This window comes from Lissotriton helveticus, chromosome 3_1 (assembly GCF_964261635.1).
Source record: "Lissotriton helveticus chromosome 3_1, aLisHel1.1, whole genome shotgun sequence".
In the NCBI taxonomy this organism is placed as follows: Eukaryota; Metazoa; Chordata; class Amphibia; order Caudata; family Salamandridae; genus Lissotriton; species Lissotriton helveticus.
This window is the reverse complement of record NC_136061.1, coordinates 648,024,964-648,047,689: the sequence shown is the minus strand read 5'-3', so window position 1 is coordinate 648,047,689 and position 22,726 is coordinate 648,024,964.

Sequence of the window (22,726 nt, the reverse complement as noted above, 5' to 3'; positions counted from 1 at the left end):
GGGAGTTAGTCTCTAATTTAAGGAAGACAAACAAGTTGGCAATTGCTAACCGTAAAAAAGATATTAAAATTGAGACCTGGAACAATCTTCTGTCATCAGACGTTCTAAGGGACAGCAGTAAATTTTGGGCAACCATAGACCATCCTTTTTTTTCAGGGCAAGAGAACTCAATTCTGGACTGTGTCATTGCAGATGAAAAATGGCTCTCACATTTTAGCGAGATCTATGGCAGTGAGGACATTGCCTGCCTAGAGAACGATAATATGTTCACGCAGTCATAACCACCTTTAATATTCAAAGAGGACGATGTACATAGAGCAATCCTCGAGATGTTGAGATGTCTAAAAACAAAGCCCCAGGTCCGGATGGTGTCCCAGCGGATCTATATGGTACTTTACCCAAATTTTGGGCAAAGAATTTAACTAATGTTTTTAATGCGTCTAGTATAAATGGGTTCCCGGCATCATGAGCTACTTCAATAATAATCCCAGTTTTTAAAAAGGGTCTGAGGGGGGACCCCTCCTGCTACAGACCTATCTCTTTGATAGACTCTGCGGTTAAAATCTTGGGCAGAGTCATCTTGCATAAACTTAGGGATTGGCTGGAGGACAGAGGGGTCCTCTCCAACCTTAAATACGGCTTCAGGGAGAAGAGAAGTACCCTAGACCAATGCCTAAACTTGCAGCTTTTGATAAGCAAATATACCCTGGCCAAGGAAGGGTTGCTCTATATGGGTTTTATGGACCTTTCATCGGCCTTTGACCTGGTTAACCGGGCAAAGCTTTGGTCAATTTTGTTGAGCATAGGGATTGACCCACCTTTGGTAAACTTTTTTGCTGCTCTTCACCAGGGGCTTTTAGCGTCAGTCAGGCTTACAAGGGAAGGTGGATGCACCAGTCACTTTAGATCCCAGCGGGGTGTTAGGCAGGGTTGCATCCTGGCGCCCCTTCTTTTACTTTATATATTAATGCTCTTGACAATTCCTGAGAGGGGGCTTCTCTGGATGTTCCTCGCTTAGGAGATTCCGTAATTCCAGTCCTCCTATACGCGGACGATGCAGTATTATTGGCCCGAACTGGCATGGGGCTCCAGAGGCTGTTGGATTCCTTTGGGGATTTTATGGGATCTTTAGACCTGCAGATTAATAACAAAAAGTCACATGTTATGGTTGCTGGTAAAAGCCCCTGGGGCCTAAAGCTAAAACCCTTCCTATGCAATGGTGCAGAGGTATCAAGGGTACCTGTCTTCACATACCTTGGGGTCCTCTTTGATGAAAGAGGTACATGGGGACCTCAGCAGAAGATTAAAAGTAACACCGTAGCCAGGTCGACGGCGGCACTAATGGGCTTTGCGAAGCGGTTGGGGGCAAGACCCATGGAGGCACTCCTGAATGTTTATACATCTAAATGCCTGGCTATAGCCTCATATGGTGCTTCTCTATGGGGTTTTATACCACAAGAAAAGATACAGGTTGCAGAAAACAAATTTTTAAGATCCCTTTTGGTGGTTCCTCAATCTACCCCACATTTTCATTGCATATGGAACTAGGGCTGGGATACATTACCGGCCAGTTGAAAGTTGCCCCATTTATCTGTTGGATAAAGACTTGGCTGAATCGAGAGATTACATTGAATCACCTTATTTTAAGAGATTGTATCTCTATGGAGAAGGTTGATAGGGTGCCCTGGTTGGTCTATATTAAAGAAATGTTTTTAAAACTCGGGCGCCCTGAGATTTACATATCACCTGATCTTATTAAAAAAGAGGATTTAAGCTGGACAAAGAAAAACCTTTTGGGTATGCTAGCATTGGATCGCGAGGAACTGGAGTTGAAGAAACCTTGTGTAAGAGCTAATTATGTTTTATTAACTTCACCGTCCCTCGAGCCGTACCTAAAAATTGTTACAATCCCTTTTCATCGTCACCTTTTAATTAGATTCCGATTCAATATAATTCATTTGTCTCTGGGTTCTTTTCCAGTCTGCGGCAAACCTGAAACTTCTATCCCTTGAAGTTGTGACAACTTTCCTATCCAAGACACGATGCACTTTATTATGTTCTGTGAGCACCACGCGGATATTAGTAAAAAGTTTCTAGTACCGATACTGAGAGAGGCGGGTTTTTTACAAGTTAGGCCCGGTCTCACTTATCTGCAATTGTTAAGTAGTAATCAAAGACATTTTTGGTGTTGCTAGTTTTTTGGTGGCTGCTGTACAGAATAACGCCAAAAGATCAGCTGTTCGTAATCTCCCTGTCTGATTTTTATTTTTTAAGATAGCATACACATTTTTATCCTGGAATTTTATTATACCTTGTATATTGTATGACAATTGTAATTATGATTGAATGTACATAGATGCAATAAATTGTTTATGTTGGCTTTTATGATTTTAAGTAATCGAATAAAGTGCTTTGACTGACTGACACAGTGCCCCCAGAAGGAGGCACTCAGGCAAGGTCACGTGGGTTCGCGAGTGGAAGAGTCTGTGTGCACTGGCAGATACACTGGTTCACCAGGACTCATTTCAGTGATGCAGATACCACAGACCTGCTCCATCTGGTGGATCCACCTGAAGGGCAGTGGGCAAAGACTGCAAGGCTGGAGAGACTAAACACTGAAGAGACTGCCGGAGAAGCCACCAATTTGGGGAGGGAGGAGCAACTGTTAGACTTGTAACCTTAGGGTGATTTGCTCCTGCTTGTTTCTTCTGAGGAAGTCAAGCACCTATAAGTAATACTGCTATTTAGAAACTTTGGGGCATATTATCAAGCGGCAGCGATAATTATCGTTGGCTGCGCTTAGCGTGAGATTTGTTATTGCGAGCTATCGCTGGAAATTATCACCATGCTAGGACTGTATTAACAACGCATAGCACAATGGCAATAATTATTCCAGTGATAGCAGTGTTTTCCATGGAACATCGCTGGTTTTCCAGCGATATTCCATGGAAAACAGTGATAACCTTGCTGATACGACCCTGTGGTCATATCAGCATAATCCACCCCCAATGTAAAGGATAGGTAAGTCAGTATTTTAGCAGACTTTGGGGCATATCAACAAGGGCCTTATCTCCGCTTTTTTGGATTTAAAAGCCAAAAAAGCAGAGATAAAACTATCGCCCTATTTACAAGTGGGTGCTGACATGCATTAGCGCACGTTAGCATCCATTTTCTCGATGCCTCGCTTTGCATCTCTAATGAGATGCAAAGTGGGCGTCACCGGGCAGTACTGCTTGTAAGATATCGCTGATGTGCACATTGCGATATTTACAAGGAGGCCCCTGCATTTAAGCAGATGTTAGTTTTTGGTGAAAACCGCAGTTTTCGTCAAAAAATAACGTCGGCTAAAATGCTGACTTACCTATACTTCACATTGGGGGTGGATTATGCTGATACCACCACAGGGTCGTATCAGCAAGGTTATTGCCGTTTTCCATGGAACATCGCTGGAAAACCAGCAATGTTCCATGGAAAACACCGATATCGCTGGAATAATTTTCACCATTGCGCGATGCATTGCTAATACAGCGCTAGCATGGCGATAATTTCCAGCGATAACAAGTCTCACGCTAAGTGCGGCCAGAGATAATTATCACTGCCGATTGATACTATGCCCCGTTAGTTTTTGGTGAAAACAGCGGTTTTTGCCAAAAACTAATGTCGGCTAAAATACATGGGCCTCCTTGTGAATATTGCGATGTGCACATCAGCTATATTTTACAAGCAGTACTGCCCAGTGACGCCCACTTTGCATCTCATTAGAGATGCAAAGCAAGGCGTCTGGAAAACGGGTGCTAACGTGCTAATGCATGTTAGCACCCACTTTAAATAGGGCAATAGTTTTTGGCTTTTAAAGCCAAAAGAGCGGAGATAAGGCCCTTGTTGATATGCCCCATTATTCTTTCTTTACTGTAGATGTTATTTGCCAGCATTTGTGCAGTACTGTAATACAGGACTAGTCTTTCTACAAGACCAAGCCCTGATTGGCCATTCTATCTATTGGGGGGTTGTTGTGTACACTGTTGAGTTCTGAGTCTCTAACTCCTCACCTGCTCCATGAGTGAGTCCTGGATTGCTCGCCAACGGCTACTTTGAGAGTCAAATTTTAAAGAGGTGTACTTGTTGCTCAGTTTGCAGAGACGCCATAAATCATGCTGGAGTACATCACTGGTAAGTTATCTCAACTTCCACATTTGGGGCCCAGCAGTCTTTGTAGGGGCCAGGACCCCGACGGAGGTCTAACAAATACCCCAACTAGAGCAAGACGGTCTCTATCATCTACGCTCACACTACATCCATTTGAGAAACACTTCCAGCCTTGGGATACACCCTCATACAGCCCAAGCATTTGTGCCACAAAGGATTACAGGTCAAATACCTTGATGAGTTTCCAAATCAGATGACAGAGCTTCCCCTTGAAATGAGCAGCCACAGTGCAGCAAATCTGGGAGCGGCCTATTCTCCGGACAAACCCCCTCGCATTGCTGTTAAAGGGTGGGGGAGGGGCACCTGCCCTTGTTCAAGTCGTTCCAATTTTCATCCAGATGAGTGAACCGTCTGTGAGTCCGAAAGGGGTACTCCAAGAATCTGTGCAAAGGGAAAGGTTCTGACCTCTCACCTGCAGCAGGAGCATGTGTGCGATCACAACGTTGCAAGAACAGTTTGAATGATCACAATCAGAAATAGTTGTAATCTCCCACCTTTAGTAGAAGTAATCTTGCCTTGTAGTCTTCGGGAGCACTTCGGACCTCTTACTTTAAGTAGGAGTACTTCTTCCATCTCGTCTTCTGAAGAAGTTGTTACCTCTTACCTTTCATGATTCTCTGCTCCCTCACTGCATGCATTTCTGATCTTTTTCCTTTAGGGACTTCTCGCCTTCTATACCAGCCCATCCCTCTCACTCCAAGGAGTTGTTTTAACCAATCAACTGCAAGAAGAGTCCATCTTCTCGTCTGGACCTGCACGGATTGACCTCTCACCATCAGTGTGAGCAGCTCTGACCTCTTACCTACACTGACAGGAAGCAGCTCTGACGTCCTGCCCTCTGGAGTCCTTTTAACTCCAAACCTCCAGGAGCTGTTCTGACCTTTCTCATCTTTATTAGCACTTCGGACATTTCTCTTCCGACACATTACTTTCAGTTGGTAGTTCTGACCCCTCACCTTCAGCAGGGACAACTTTGTCATTGTATTTTGCTACTCAAAAGGCTTTTTTCATTTTTTCTCTTCAGCTGGTTTTGACAATCTTGTTTGTGAAAGCGGGACCTCCATGAAAGAGGTGACACCTGCCTGCCATAGACAAAAGTATCAAATGGAATGTGCGCCTGCAGTACTTCTCCCTAGCCTCTGGGGGGCTGCACCTCTAAGAACCGGGATGTGCACCAAACCAACACGAGACTTGCAGCAGCTGACAAGAGACAGTCCCTTGACAAAAGCCAACTGCTGCTCGCCCTATCACTTAGCCTAAAATCCCAGGATGCATTGTCTTAAAAAGCGGATACATAAAATATAACTACATTAAACAATGTATTGAATGGAGACCATTTGCTGTGACGTCAAGTGGATAACATCAGCGAGCAACGCACGCGCACCCGTGGATCTAGAGGTGATGGAACTTTCCCGCCAGGAGGCACAGCAGGCAGCTCTCTGCATGACACGCGCTGTCGCAGCTCCCAGGGGTCTCGTTAGGGAAAGAAGGCGTGAAAGGTCACTCGAAGTCATTCCTCGACGCCCCCCGCGCAGCCACCCCTCTTTCCCCACACACCTCGGCGCACACCGTGGACAGAACCCCCAGGGCCGAATGAGTCGAACCAGTGTAGAGCCCGCAGCAGCCCGCGTCCCCCGAGCTCTGTCCCTTCTGTGAAATGGAGATGAGATTGCTTGCCCGCAGGTGCTGAAATAATTTCCGTAATGGCTTGACGGTAAAGACGTATGACGGCCAGGGGCATGTGATGATGGCCCAATTTAGATTTGGATGACAACTGAACATCCGTCGATTTCTGGAGGAAGCCCCAAAATTGGAGATCGCTTCTTCGCATGTTTTCCATCATCCTGTCCCCAGGGTAGGGGTTGTTCCGCAGGGGGATTCTATCCGGATTGAGCAATTCCTCCTAAAATCTGAGCACTTTGATTATCATCCAACTCTAACGTGGGCCCCAAAATTGGACTCCTTTGCTGCAGAGCAGAAACTCCATGAGAAGACAATGTCGTTTTCCGTCTTCCTGATATCAGAATCTCCTATGTGCACCTTGCAATGTATTCGTTTTACCCTTTTTAAAATGCTTAAGTGAATTTAAACAGTGCAAGCTTATGTAGGGAGAACTAGAGTGCTCCACTTCAGGACGTTTGTTTAGGCATTTTCTATTGTGCTGACATGACTGGTGACATCTCTAGAAGTGAATTTTAGGGGTGCCACACACTGAGCCACAGATAATACTAGCGGGCCGTCTACAAAGGTTAATATATTTATATATGTCCACTGATAGAACCAACACGACCATAAGTTAGTTATGGTAATAGGATCTTAGCTTACTTTAAAAACCACTCCTAAAAATTCACAGAAAATAAGGTTAAAGTCTTGTTATAGTTGTTGACATAAGATAAAAACTTCTAAAAACTAAAAAGTACTGCAATTCACCAGTTATACTTTTCTGAGCTAACTACAACTTGCACCCTTACCATTCACTGCTTATGACCTAATACATTACATCACCCATGACATTTTAAATGGCATAACATCACATCACTGTGCCCAACACTGTGCGTGCTACCAATATCCCACCATACACAGTCTTTGGCCACGAGTAGAAGAGGGTTGGCCACCAGGAGGGACATGCCTTTAGTCAGGCCCGGCACCCAACCCTCTGTGGACACCTAACCCACATTTGGTTTTATTATTTTGAAAAAAAATTCTCAAGCACCTAGGTACTCCCTCGATACTGGCACTCAATCTTCACCCCCATGGTAACAGAGCACAATGCAAGGTTCCACGAGTAAATATGCATGGTACCTGGGTACCATGGGGTTGAAGCTTGAGTAGGGACTCTCCCAGGAATACCATGGTTCCTCACGTGATGGCTGCTCCGGGACCCCTGGGAGTGCTGTGCTACCAGCGGCACAAAGAAACATTTTGCTTTACATCATGGCTCCTGGAGGACCCGTCTGCGTCCCCACTACAAGCCCCAGGGGGTCAGAGGGACGATTCCTTTTTAGGTCTTGTCTACAGCATTGCTTTGGCAATGCTTGTTTGGCAAGATTATAGTAAGGCTTTCAAAAGTCTACCCAAACTGCGGATTAGGTACAGTGCATGTGAGCCGGGCACGTGCACATCGCCAGCCACATAGCACATCGCACATCATTTGTCTGAGCCTCGGCATCGGACTTCAAAGGAATCCGCTCTCCCGCCCCCACATCAGACTTCAAAGAAATGCGCTCCCTCGCCCCCTCCACAGCAATGCCAAGAGCTTGTTAAATAAATGTTCTCCTAAATGCATTGCAGCTTTCTTAAAAGGTACTGCAGTGTTTTTAAATAAACGTTCTCCTTATACCATATTTAGAAAGGCTGAAACTGTTGGAATTCATTAGCTTTCGTTGTATATCTTTGTTTAAGCACATTCACTTATTACACAAGCACTTTTTGCAATAGGCACAGAGTACTTTGAGCTATACTACTTATAAAGCTAAGTAAACTATCGTAAGACAAGCAATGGACGTATTGGGTGTGTACATTTGTGAATAATTTGAGCAGAATTAATTTACCTTTGAGGAAATTGCTTTGCCAGCCTCTACCCAAGTACTTGCAGCATAATTAATAGATTCAACAGAACGGAATGTGTTTATATGTGCACAAGCTAGGATGTCATATTGTTTGTGTGCTCCCTCTCCACCTCGGGGCCGTACACTCTCCACGTGCACCCACGTCCCGTGACCCCACTCAGCCACACGCACTCCAGGTGGTCCCTGCACAGTCACTCACACGCCACAGGGCCCGCAAACTTCCACATTTTATGCCTGACAGAAAAAAAACCGAGCAGCCCACCTTTCGTGCAGCCCTGAGCACATATGTACTTCTCGTGTCACCCGGAAACAGCGGCCCTAACTACCAGGAAACATACGGTTCCTCCCCGCGCTTGACTCATGCAATAATTGAGCTAAAACAATGCATTTTCAGACCTTCGTTGCAAACTCTAGCAGTCGGGCTTTCCTGTTGGCTACTGGCTTGGCAGAGGTAATGGACTGGGCCCAAAAAGTTTCCAGAGAGCCGGCATTGATCTTGTCAGCTCTGCCTAATGTCGGTTCAGTCAGCTGCGTCCTTGATGATGTGGTATCGGTGACCACCTCCCCCCCTCCCAATTCAACTCTGCGTGCCCTGCGCCGTCCGCACAGGTCTGCTGACATAGGAACCCGTTTCTGAGGGCGTCAAGAGTGTTCACATCAACAGCCTTGATGCCAGGCATTGCATTCCCACTTTCTAACCTTGTTAAATAAACGTTCTCCTAAATGCATTGCAGCTGTCTTCAAAAAACGTTTGCTCAAATGTATTGCAGCATTCTTAAATAAACATTCACAGGTATTGCAACATTTTAAATTAAATGTTTTCTCAAATCTATTGCAGAGTTCTTAAATAAACTTTCTCTCAAATGTATTGCAGCGATTGCAGCGTTTTAAAATAAACTTTCTTTCTCTTTACCTCTCTTGTTTCATTCTTCACTCCTTTTTTTCTCCTTTCATCCTTCCTGTTCTCCACTCACTTCATTTTCTCCCTCTTCTCTGTATCTTAGTCTCTGTCAGTCTCCCTTTCTCTCCGTCTATAATTTTCCTTCCTCAGATATTTCTCTGGCCCTTCTACACCCATTCACACATATCACAATGTTTCTTCTTTCCTTTCGTTGTATCTCCCACTCCCTCCTCTTTCTCCTCGCCATAGATACGTAGCGCACTTTTCATTAACTTTCCTTTCGAAGCTTTCTCGTCACTCCTCGTTGTATTCTCTTTCATGGCTCTCACTCACCCATCTCTTTCCGTTCTCCCCATCTCTCCCACCCTTCCATGTTTCATTCTTTCTTCTTGACCACCTCGTCGCACTCTTCTCTTTCCTCGCATATCTCTCTGACTCTCTTTTACGTTTCCTTCTCACACATTGCTTCATCAGTGGTAGGACGCGCTTTGTAAATACAATTACTATCTTCTGCTACTCTTCCCTTTGTATCAAATCACTAGGCTCGCTTTCTTCACTCCATTCTTCATCTCCACTATCATATTTCTTCCAACATTCATGTTCGCCCTTCCTCTTTATTATTATTCGTGTTCCTATTTCTTGTTCACCCCTTTCTCTCTCCCTTGAGCTCACACATTTTTTCCCTCCACTGTCCCTTCTCTACCCTTGTCACTTTCCATATTTCCCTCTCCCTTATCTTCATTTTTGCTTTTCCATTCTCCTCCTCTTGCTGTACTTTCACTCCTGCCACTCTCATCTTTTTTGTTCTCTCTTGTCTTCAATTCTTCCTTTCATTCCGCCCCATATTTTACACACCGTCCCTCCTTTTTTATCTCTCGTTTTTATCTCTTTTTTCTCCCACTCGTTTTAGCCAGACTTTCCCTCGTTTTAATTTTCACTTTCTTCTCCCCATTTTCTGCCTGAAGCTAAGGTTAATGGGTCTGTCTGAATTCATGAAAGCCAATAAAACAATAGCAGTAAGGACATAAAGTAACTACAAGGAGTCTACTTGTTTATTTACAGTCCGTGTCAACTAATGGGCGCTGCTCACGAGCCCTCTTAAACGTCATTGTATATTGAAAATGTAAGGACGTCAAAGTAACGCACGCTCTTGTGTATGCACTCTTGCTCTTTGTCTTGTTTTTGACTAGCCCCCTCTCTTATACACCTTTCTTCTCTCATCCCTCCTCTGCTTTGCCGTCTCCCTACCATGACCATGCCACCTCTCCCCACCCTGTCCACTTTCCTCTCATCTTGACTCTCCCGCATTTACTGTATCTACCCCCTCTTCATCTTGTCTTCTCCGCCTGCCCTCTACGCTGCCCCCTGCTTTCTACAACTTCCCTATCCGCCGCTCTCTCCCTCTCTACTTCCCGCTTCGCTTCTCTCTCCCTTGTCTGTCTCCTTTTTTCTCTCACTGCCTCTCGTATTCAGCCCTCCTTACCACCACACCCACCACCACCACCACAACATCCACCACCACCACGTCCACCACCACCATGTCCACCACCACGGCCACCACCACGTCCACCACGAGGCCACTACCACGTCCACCACCACCATGTCTACCTCCACCACCAGGTCTACCTCTACCACCACCACATCCACTACCACCACCACGTCCACCACCAAGTCCACCACCACATCCACCACTACATCCACCACCAACACATCTACCACCACCAAGTCCACAACCACCACTTCCACCACCACAACGTCCACCACCACCACGTCCACCACCACCACCACATCCACCACCACCACATCCACCACCGCCACGTCCACCACCACGTCCACCACCACCACGTCCACCACCACCATGTCCACCTTCATGTCCACCACCACGTCCACCACCACCACGTCCACCACCACCACTACGTCCACCACTGCCACATCCACCACCACCACGTCCACCACCACCGCATCCACCACCACCGCGTCCACCACCACCACATCCACCACCACCATGTCCACCACCACATCCACCACCACCACGTCCACCACCACCGTGTCCACCACCACCATGTCCACCACCACCACATCCACCCTCACTCTATCTGTTGCCCTCACTCTATCTATCTATTGCCCTTACTCTATCTATCTATCTATCTATCTATCTATCTATCTATCTATCTATCTATCTATCTATCTATCTATCTATCTATCTATCTATCTGTCCACCTATCTACGAGGCCATTAATTTTGAAGTCACTTAAACACTGTTTCATATCCTCCAAGTTTTTGAGCAGCTTGTTTTTTTTTTTTTTGCACAATCCTATGGTATTGGAACACTTGTTCAGTCCACCATCTTGCCATAGTACTGGAGCACTTTAAGTGCTCACCCGTTACATTACACAAGGACACATATATTGTCGTAGGCAGGGGGAAGTGTAAGAGATTTGCCCAAAAGTACAGATTGTTCAGACGACCCCAAGATTCGAACCTCGTTTCCCAGTTCACCTGTCGGCAGCTCTAGCCATTATAACATATACTCACTTCCCTTTAATCCTTTCGATTCATAGTATGGCCCTAGGCTGTCCGACATTTTGGTGGGCGTGTGCGTCGGATGACATTTGTTCGGCAAGTCCCCGTCAACACTGAACAAGCATTGGCAAAATCAATAGATCTCGGTAATGCCCAAGTAATTGGCCTTGTCAAAGTGAATGTCTTTTAGCCATGATGTCTAGCAGCACATCTGCGTTCAACATGGCTGAAAGTAACTGAAAAAAGCACTATGATGTGGTCAGTGCAGGCCACGTCATAGCACTTTTTTGTGTTAGGAGGGGCAGGACGATAAACTTAACATGGGGGGAGGGAGTGAAGAGACTCAGCACCGGCTCAACATCCTGTGATTCTGGGTTTTCAGTAACTTTCAGCCATGCTGAAAAGCAGATGTGCTGCTAGACAACATGGCTAAAAGACATTCACATTGACAAGGCCACTAGCCCGGGCATTGCTGAGACCTATTGGTTTTGCTAATGCTTGTTTTATAATACCAGTATTTAATTATAAACTATTATTCACTAGCATAATAAAAAATATGCCACCCTCTGCCGCTTCCTGAGGCAATAAATCAGTCTGATGGCTGGCAAAAGCGCACAGAGGTACTGCAACAGCCATCAACAAGATTTACCAGGACTAGCACCTCCCCAATAGTGACATGCTGCAGCGTCACTGGTACAGGTAGCCATGGGCGGTTCTGTCATAATTCCTACTGTGCCCAGGGTTACCCACCAGTCATGCTGTCAGCTCATTTTCTCCCATCTCATCATGGGGGAGAGAGGTTGGCAAGACCCTCACTCACCGCACTCTACCTTATGACAAGATGAGGTAAAAAGGCAAGAAACTGAGAGCTGTAGCCTATGCACCATTCTGCAGACTCCAACTTTGGGCTTCAGGTCTCGAGGCTGGAAGAAGCTGTGTACCTGCCCTGAGAGTTTACCCAGTACTATCAGCTTAAACACAACTGGTCAAGTAGCTGAAGGTAAGTAAGTAAAATAAAATCCTGTGAAATGTTGAGTGTATGTGTGCATGAGTGTGTCTATGTGTGTATGAGGGATAGTGTAATTGAGTGACACTGAGGAGTCAGAGGGAGTGGGAAGAAGTGAAACTAAGTTAAAATTAGAGTTTGTGATCTAGAGTGACTGAGTGAGTGAGAATGAAGAATAGTGAAGGAGGTAATTCTTAGTATATGATGTACCTAGGTAAAATGCAGGCCCATAGCTGTAATTCTTGGCATATGAGGCAGCTGTGGCAAAACGCTGTTGTTGACATACTGGGCATAATTCTTGGTACAAGGGAAACCTTTGTCAAAATGCAGGCACTAGTATATTAGAGGGAATTATTGGCATATTGGATGGGGCAACCATGGCAAACTGCTGGTGCTGGCACATTAGAGGTAATGTGTTTTCCATGGGACACCAATGGTAAAATGCTTGCGCTGACATATTGGCGATCCTTCTTGGTTTATAGGACACCTGTAGCTAAATGCAGGGTTTGCCATATTCAAGATAATTCTGGGGATTAGGGTGGACAACCATGGCATATTGGGTGGGGGACACAGGCAACCACAACAAAATTCTGGCCTTGATATTCTAGTGGTAATTTTGATGTATGGGTAACCCATCATATATATATGGATGCAGTCAATGGAAATATTCTGAAACTGGCATACTGCATGCCATTTTTGGCATCAACAGAGTGCTAGGAGAGAATTATTAACATACAATGCACGGAGGTGATTATTTACATACAGGGGCACCCGTTTCACAGTTTGAAATACATTTGGTCAACTCTTGGGGAGTGTCTGTCTTCGTTGACCTGGCACACCTTCAACATATTTCAATATTTCATAAGAGCACTTTGTGAGCCAGTTTCTTTTTACCAAGTTTAAGTGAAAATTCTGCTTTAAAATACACTGTTTGACGTCGTTTTAAAAAACAAAACAATTTGGGGGAGACACCAAATGGAACCTTCCTAGAAGTTGGGCATGCTTACTTTGCTTGCTCACTGAAATTCAGAGCAGGTATTACACCACTCCTCTTTCAAAGCAGTTATTTGACTTTGATCAACCCATTTCTGTGAGGGACAGGCACAATTTTTTTTATTTTGTATCTCTTTTATAGTGCTATCTGTCCCAGTAATGGGTGTCATAGCGATTTACATCACACTCACATATTGTTCACAGAAATTAATCATACAAGTAAGTAAATAAATTCAAATGAAATGTTACATAAGACAATGAGGGTTACAAGGTGTAAAAGTAGCATATCTTCCATGTTAGTTGGCATTATATGTTAACCCCTTCTGTGCACAGGACGGCCCCCGGACGTCCTACCTTACGCTGGGCGTGTGCTCAGGATAGCCGGGGGCTGTCCGAACGCCTCCGATTCCCCAGCGCAGCGCAAATTCCCTGCCCGCGCTGGAGAATTAATTAGTGGGCGGAGTTCGGATGGCCGCTGTCCTGAGCACACACACCCAGCGTGACGTTTAGACGGCCGTCCTTAGCATGCAAGGGGTTTCGCCCCCTAATTAAATCCCCGCACCATGGCAACATTCACGCCGCAGGGAAGGGGTTATGAGTGCATGGTCTAGTGAAACACAGACAAGAATTAAAACATAGCACAGTGGTGGGGGTTGGCTGCACTAATGAGACTTTATTAACACCCAAATAACCCTTTTTTAGCAATATCAAAAGAAAGAAAGATTGATTAAAAATGGAATACGGTTCTATACTTTGCAGTTTGCATGCAGCTCCTTGATGCTGGTTCATAGTTAACTGTGCTTCAGTGGAAGGATTACAACTAGGGCCACTGGAACTGTGTGATTCAGCGGCTATGGCATTTTCTGCACGATTATGGATTTGTCGTATTTAGCACTTAATCCTTCATCAACTCCATAATATGCTGATTTCAAGGCACAAAATAGTTTCTAGCTCAGTCGGTTTAAAAGTTACTCAAAACTTGGCAACACGTGTTCCTGCGCATTGAAAGGCCCTTCTCAAATGTTGACTGGTCATCTTTCAGTTGTTTATTGCTGTATTGGATTGTTAAACAGATGCTATTGAGGTGAAACCTTTGTCCAGACTGGGTTACAATATTTTATAGTGACAGATTAATGAAGCAATACAATCACAAAAGTTGCATAATTTGTCTTTTCTTGGCCCAAAATTAAGTCACCCCTGCCGCATAATTTGGTCCTCTCCTGTCACATAGTTCTAATGGCCCTAATTATAACTAATAAGCTGCAAGTAACAAAAGAACTTGAGCAGTTACACACTGACCATTCAACATAAAATACGAATCTGTGATCTGCAAGCTACATGTTGTGCTTTGCATTCACAAAAAGATGGCCCTGCACCCTTCAGATATTCAAAATGTTATTTTAGTATTCTTGAAGGGGATCATATTGCATACAATTCAACAATAATTAATAGTTTTCCCAAGAAAAAGTGTAAAGAAGACTCTTCAGTTGAAATCAGTTCTTTATTCAATTTTCCGTTTAAAATGGATAGCCAACGCGTTTCGTCTGTTACCGGACTTCTTCAGGGCTATAGAAATACAAAAACACAAACGTGTTATTTACAATAGTGCAGACATACATTTTTTTTAAACACTACTACTTAAAAAAAAAGATATGAATATAACAGTGTATGTCCATAGTCACATTATGTACAGAATTTTCTTGCTTGGGAAAACATATTTGCCTAACAATTGTATCAGCTTACATCTGTTAAATCATCAGAACAATAATGCATTATCTTAAAGATTTTAGGAATTCATTAAAAATACCAATATGTCACGGAAAAAACTATACACATAGTTTTTTATTCATACAGCTGTATTATGCCACAAAAAGCACAATTTATACATTGCAGAAAGGTTTTCTATTTTTCCACATTTCAAAGATTTTTAAATACTCAATATGTAAAGGCGAAAAAATATACCTTTATTGGCATCATAACAGTCGTAATTCAAATCTTTAAATACTGGTAAATACTGCTAGACTTGTAAGATCTCAGGGGATGGAGGTAGTGTCGTACGCCGATGACACGCAGATCATGGTGTCTATGACCCACTCTGTGACTGTCACCGCTTCTAACTTTAGGTCCTGTATGCAACTTGTTGCAGAGTGGATGATTCTCAACTCTCTAAAGTTGAACGGTGACAAAACAGAGGTCCTGGTCTTTGGCAAAGACCAGGACATATGGTCTGGTGATTGGTGGCCTCCATCTTTAGGCAACTGCCCCATTCCCACTCAATCTGCTAGGAATCTTGGGGTCATTTTTGACACTCGGCTATCTATGGAAGCCCAGGTCAACAAAACTGTGGCCACCTGTTGGGGTGTTATTAGGACTCTGAAGAGAATCCTACATTATCTCCCCCCACAGGCACGCAAGCAGGTTGTAGTCGCCCTTGTTGGCTCAAGGCTCGATTATTGTAACTCCCTGTATGCCGGAGCCAACAAGGGCCTTCTGCAGCGCTTGCAGGTCCTACAGAATGCGGCGGCACGGTTTGTCTTGGCCCTGCCCTGGCTGTCGTCAGCGACTATGGCAAGGAAGAGTCTTCACTGGCTCCCCATCATCTCTAGAGTATCTTTTAAACTTCTTTGCCTCACATATCGTGCCCTTATGGCTGGCCCTGCTGATGCTCTTGGATCTCGGCTTACACGATATGTTCCGAGTAGGTGCTTACGCTCCTCAGAACTTAATCAACTGGTAGTTCCTCGCTCCATGAAGGCTAGATGGGGGAGTAAGGCCTTTTCCATCCTGGCACCCCAAATATGGAACTCACTTCCCCTAGAGATTAAGTCACAACCCTCATTTGATCTTTTTAGGAAAGCTCTGAAAACTTGGTGTTTTGTTAACGCATATCAGTAAGCTCTATCCATCCTTTGACTCAGCTAGGTTAATGTTAGGCGCCTTGACGCCCATTGGGCTAAGTCGCGCATGTGTAAATCCTACTTCATTCATTCTAAATGGAAAGATGCCCATCATCATACACAAGTAAAACTTTTTCACACCAACAGTATTTATTTGTACAAGCATATAACATTATTTCTATATACCAAGTTCTAAGGGTGCTAAACAAGCACTATTTACAACAAAAGAACAATACTTCTATAATATCACAATCCTAGAACATTATCATCTCTAGGTTAGGTTTTTCTTTTTATATCAACCATAGGTATTTAATTTAAACATGTTTTTGCCATAGCACTTTCTCACTTACTTTAAGACAAGTGGTCAGAGAATTCCAAAGGAAAGTTAAAATTCAAGTATAGTCTCTCAAATGAAGTATAAATCCTAAATAAGATAAATAAATAAATACACATAAGTGTTTTGAAACATGGGAGCCCACAAATATATCACCCCAAAATTTCAAACTTCTTAACAGTAAACCGAACATTATCAGTTATTTCCTCTAACTTTAAAGCCGCTCTTGTACTGTAAATGAGTCCAAGTAGCCAATAAGCCTCAAAGGGACATATGGGTATTAAACATAGCCCATAGTGTAAAAGTGATAACAACATTAATGGGACGTAAACCATCGGTCTCCATAAGATATTGGTTCGCACTTTTTGTAAAGAACTAAGGGCCAGATGTAGGTGGCCAATTACCGGTCGGTAACGGCCGAATTCGGCCGTTACCGACCGGTAATTGGATTTTGAGATGTAGGAGCATGCTTTACAGAATCGGTATTTTACCGAATCTGTATTTACAGATTCGGTAAAATTACCGAATCGATAAATACAGACTCGGTAAAAATACAGAGTCTGTAAAAGCATATGTAGGTAGCACATCTTTGAGTGTCGCAGGCCTTTCAGATTCAGTATTTTAACACCCAATCCAATTGGGTGTTAAAATACCGAATTCAGGTGTGCATGCACGTGTGCATGCACACCTAGCCATGTGACAGACAGACATGCCCTTAGGGCATGTCTGTGTGCCACATGGCGCACATGCCTATTTTTGGGGTGCCAGAGGGTGTCAAAGTGACACCCCCTGCACCCTTGCTAAAATCGGTATTTACCGATTCTGTAATTACAGAATCGGTATGGCCCATTGATTCCTATGGGCTTCACAGCCCATAGGAATCAATAGGAAATACCGATTCGGTATTTCCAGATTCGGTAAATACCGAATCTTAAAGATTCGGTATTTACACATCTGGAAATACCTACATCTCCCCCCTTCATATTTACCACTTCTTAAATACCGAATCGGTAAAATTCAGTATTTAAGAAGTGGTAAATAAGAATTACCTACATCGGGCCCTAAGTCTTTTTGGTCAACTGGCCCCAAATATCACCATTTATTTAGTATGGGCAGACTTGGATCCTGATATTATCACTACCCAAGTAAATGCCCCTCATCATAACCCTATGGTATACACCGTAACTCATCATATAGTCAAAAGTTGTAGGCATTTGGATTGTGTCAGCCATCTTTGTGAAGAATCAAGCCTTTCCCCAGAGATGCCTCAACATATCCATACAGCATGTGCCGTTATCATTGTGTCTGCTCTAAGCTAGTCAGCGGGCAATATATTACCATTATGGCTGCCCTCTTATTGGTGGGTAATATATTAATGTTATGGCAGCCCTCTTATTTTTTTCAAGAAACTCAGTCTCTTATTAGAAAGCCGATAATTATGTATTTTCTCGTATTTTGAAAATATTAAGTTTTTAAGTCGACAAGCCAGAACTATATGACAAGGAATAGTTGGTTTATATGATATTGCTTGCCCGAATCTTAGAAAGTGTCAATTGTCGCTACTGCAAATAAGCAATCGAATGTGTATCAGCTCGCCCGCAGCATGGCTCGCACTCACAACAAACGTGGCGGCCATCTTTTAATAGATTAATCCTCCAACTATGAACAGGGTCCCATTAAAACTCGCATGTACAAAAACCACAATTTGGTTTATGTCAAAACACTCTAGAGTTCAATCCGTAAACGCTGCATTATTTAAAAACAGCATTTGCGAGAAACGGCCGCAACAAACACCATTTCCTTCACCCATCGTGGCTCCCACTCACTGCAAGTAAGCGCGATACGTCCAACATGTGGTCATCTGGTTTTGCAAACTCTAGGGCGAAGGGACATTTATATGTTGTTTCATAGGCAATTAACCCCCAATTAGTTGTAATTAATTGCCCGTTACTCTATTTCGGCCAACATATGTCGCCTTAAAGTGACGTGTGTATTTTCCCAACGCAGCCGCCATTTTAGAGTGGTTTTGGGCTAACCCTAATCATAGTGGCACATACGGGCGTCGATCTATAGTCTTTTTTGTGTTTCATAGACACCCAGTCTAACTTGTTTTTCAAACGTTGTATTTATAGGAGTAACCCAATCTACTAGTATATTACATAACCCGCACCCATCTCTTAAATCCGTCTTTTAGTAACAACGCATCTTTCGTCAAAAAAACGCCTCCATTTTTAAATGGTATAGAAACAAAACTGTGCCAGTGATACAATGAGCGGCTATATTCTCCTAGCTATCACATTAAAAATTATCATTTCTGCCATAAGCGTTATATTTCAGAGACAGTGGCAACATGAATTTTAGAATTCTTTAGCATTCAAACATCACCCTCCTTAATCAGACCAAGTTGAGACGTCCTCTTTGAATGGTTAGTCCGAACATACTCGTTCTTCCTTAATGGTCGCCATCTTTAAAGAGATATTATTGCCCTACACCACTCTTATTGAGATGTATCTAACATGCCAGGTGTCACGTAACTACGACACCATAACCAGGAATAGGCATACTTTGCACCTAATCCCTCAAAAGTCAAAAAGGCATGTTATTTTGTCCCGGTGTTACTGACAAATACCTACTAAAAACTACAATTATGTAGCCCGTACCACCATTCACCTATATCAAATTGTCTCATATTCTTCACATCATCACATTTATCAATGTTTTTACCGAAATAGCTTCTATTTATTATACGTAACAATATCTGAACATAGACCGGCATTGCTTTGGCATGTGACTCCTTCAATAGGTCTTATACAATAGAGACACGTCTGAATAGCAAGCTACTCGTTACCTTAAACCTAAGGCTACGTACAAAAAAAAAATGGTCCATCACCAAAGTTAGAATGCATGGTAACCTTAATTCATAGCCATGGCCTCATCTTATGTGCAAGTTTTCATAGTATGTAATCCTAAAGAAAATGGTGGAACTCATTATTGATATTTTATCCCAGGTTTACAGATCTCAATCGACAAATCCATGGTGCTTCCATTTGCCTTAACTGTACTGTCCTATCTCCACCTCTGGAATTCAGTCCTACACTGTCTAAGGCATGAAACCTAATCTCACTATGTTCGGGATAACATTCAGCAATATGTTGTGCCACAGGACTGCATATGTCACCATGTTTAATGCGCCTAACATGCTCTTGAATCCTAGTTTTTAAGCTTCTGATACTGCTACCCACATAGATCATTTCACAATGACAGATGATCAAATACACCACATATGTAGTGTGACAATTGATAAAAGCCATAATTGAGTAACTCTTAGGTCCATTGTATTTAAACATCTTTGTTTTATTCAGCCCATACCTGCAGATAGAACAATTACCACACACATGGAAACCCAACGGTTTCCCTGGTAGCCAGGTAGTTACAGGCGTCACCAGAGGTTTTACATAACTGGGGCAGACACTACTCACTGTACTGGTAACAGTAAAAACTAATCTGAACTTTCATGGGTGAGAGAGCACAAGTTTGAAAAAATGTATAAGTACGCCATATTTACAAGCACGTAGTTAGTTAACATGTACTTTGCACCAGAGTGTTTATATTTAGAAGTGAAATACACCGAGTGTCTTATATTCAGTGGTGAAATGCATAGAATGTTAAGTAAAGTAACAATAATCATAACTGTGTGAGACTAATGTAGAAATGTTTGGAATATATGTGAAAACCTCATGTTCTCGTGTTAAAAGAATCATGTCCGAATTAAATGTAACTTTGAAAATCCAGTATAATGTGTAGGCCTTAGGGCAATTCACAGCAAACCTGAACGTGCTGCTAAATTAATGTGAGATAAGGTTGACATGGTTCTTCCAAAATGTACTATTGAACTTAGGGTTAAAAGTATATGCTTTATAGATGTGTTATTTTAGAAACGTATGCTAGTTAAGAATGTTTGCTGTTTAAATCAAGTTAACGTTTTAAGAGTGCAGGGACCTGCTGCATGTAAATCAAGTAGGCCAGAGGAGATAATGTCATGTCGTGTAAATCGTCATGTGCTCGTTAGAGAAGAGGTCGCGAGGTGTCCAGCACCGAGCTTTGAGAGTGTTTTATGACTAAAGATATGGTGGAGTCTGGAATTTGAGGCCCACTGCAGGACGAGCTGTATGCAGGTGCGAGGGTCCTAATCAGCTCGAATGAAAGGGACTTTGTTCAGTGGCGCCTTGCGCAGGCCTGTAGGAGTTTCCAGGAATTTCAGGGGGTATCAGCGCACTGAAGAAGAAGCCTGGGAACCAAGGTCAACTTTAACGAGGGTCTTCAAGAGTACCATCATGGAGTTTGCCGCGCAAAGATGTACCACGTGAGGGGCGTCCCAAGGGGCGTTTCTATTGGAAATGTGATTTGGTATTAGGGAAAGCGACCCGGGAGGAGAGCAGAGCAGATGATTTTGGGAGCCTAAGGAAGCGGATGGGAAGGCAGATAGGCTGATCAGGAGAGACCCATTATCAAGAGAAGAGACAAAGAGAAGTGCGTGTTCTTCTTAGGAAGTCACCACGGCTGACACCTAGAGGGTTAAGATCTTGCTAAGTAGGGATGTCATTTAAAATAGTGTAGGGACAGACTAACCTTAATTTTCTTTTCTGTAATGACTTTGAGATTGCAACTTATATCTATTTTGACAACCCTTATGGTCTTTGAGCTTGTACTTATTATTTTGTTCTTCAGACTTAGATTATTCAAGAAGTTCATGTTTATAGTGATACCAATTTACCTTTTGAATCTCATTTTGAGAAGTTTGTATCTTCAGTTATCTTTGACTTTATATTAAATCTTTAAAACTTAAATTTGGTCAGTGGTCATTTAGAGTGTTGTAAGTTCTTAAATTGATTGACTTATTGCGAGATTACCTTTACTCAACGACAGGTACCAACGATTCAGTCGACATAGTTTGGGATTTGGTAAGATAATTAGTAACCAGTAATCCCGCGTTAGCAGTTGGTAGCAGAGTGAGGATGGTTATCTTCTTGAGGAAGGTAATCTAGAGAGGTTAGTTTACCCCAAGGCCCGAGACGCCGAGAGACGAGCAGCGGAAGAATCGTGTGCCGAAAGGTGCAGACGGTGCGAGAAAAGCAGCAGTATCGGAGAGTGAGTATAAAAAGGGTCATGCGTGAACAGATTGCGGTGTTTTGTGTTGTATTTGTATTGTAATGTCTTGCGGAGTTGAATGCCTGTAGTGTGAATGAGAGAAGGTTGTGAGCGCGCGCAACCTGGTAAGCTGGTAACCTGGTAAACGGGTGAACTGGTGAAATCTTAAGTTCAGGCCAGAGCTTAAGTGGTTTTGGGTGTATCGAACATCCAGGGTAGTTGTCGACCATAGTACGGAGGTCACGAGGTACCATTGACCGCCGTGGATCCAAGATAGGGGGAGTGTAAGAGTGAGTGTATGAGTAACGGACGCTGGTCGAAAGTTACTGCGTGTGAGTAACCTATCGGAGAAGGCGATTGTCTGGAAGTAAACGGAAAGACATTTCGCCAAGTTAAGGTGACAACTACAGAAAGACTGTGGGCGTACAGTCAAAGAAAGGTGATCGCTTGGACGGAAGTAATCATTTTTCAGAGTATGAATGGGACGCGTGCATGACCGAGGAGACGAGCTGAGAAAGGAGGGGAACTGCTGCGAAGGGGGACGGGTGACGTCGGCTAGAGCCGCGCTCTGATTGAGCGGTTGGTGTGACGTTAGATAGAGCCGCGCTCTGGTTGGGCGGCTAGAGTGACGTCGGAGGAAAGTCGCGTACGGATAGGCCAGTTAGTGAGAACGGGGCTGAGATTGGTGGAATATCATCAGGAAGTAAACGAACGCGGAGAAAGAGCGAAATCATGAAGTGTTTTAAGTGTTTGAAAGGGATTTTTAAACGTAAAAGAAGTGAACATTATTACGGGGAAGAGGCACCGCCGGAGGGTACACCAGCTCATTACATGGCAACGAATGTGGGGCTGCATACGATATTGTGGATTGGGGCTTGGAATAAGCTTACGGAAGGGAATGAGGAAATGCAGTTCCCGAGGTACGGGACGTTTAAATTAGAGGTGTTACATCGGCTGAAAGCAACCATGTCCTCATTGAAACCCTCGCCCAGACCAACACAGTTTGAGGCTCTTAATGCATGGATTAAGGCTGCACACGACCGAAATTTGAACAGGCGTCAACAAAGACTGACGCGATCGGTAAGGGCAGTGCGAGATTCCAAATGGGATGAGGAGGAAAAGCGTTGGAGAGTACAGACTATTGAGGTG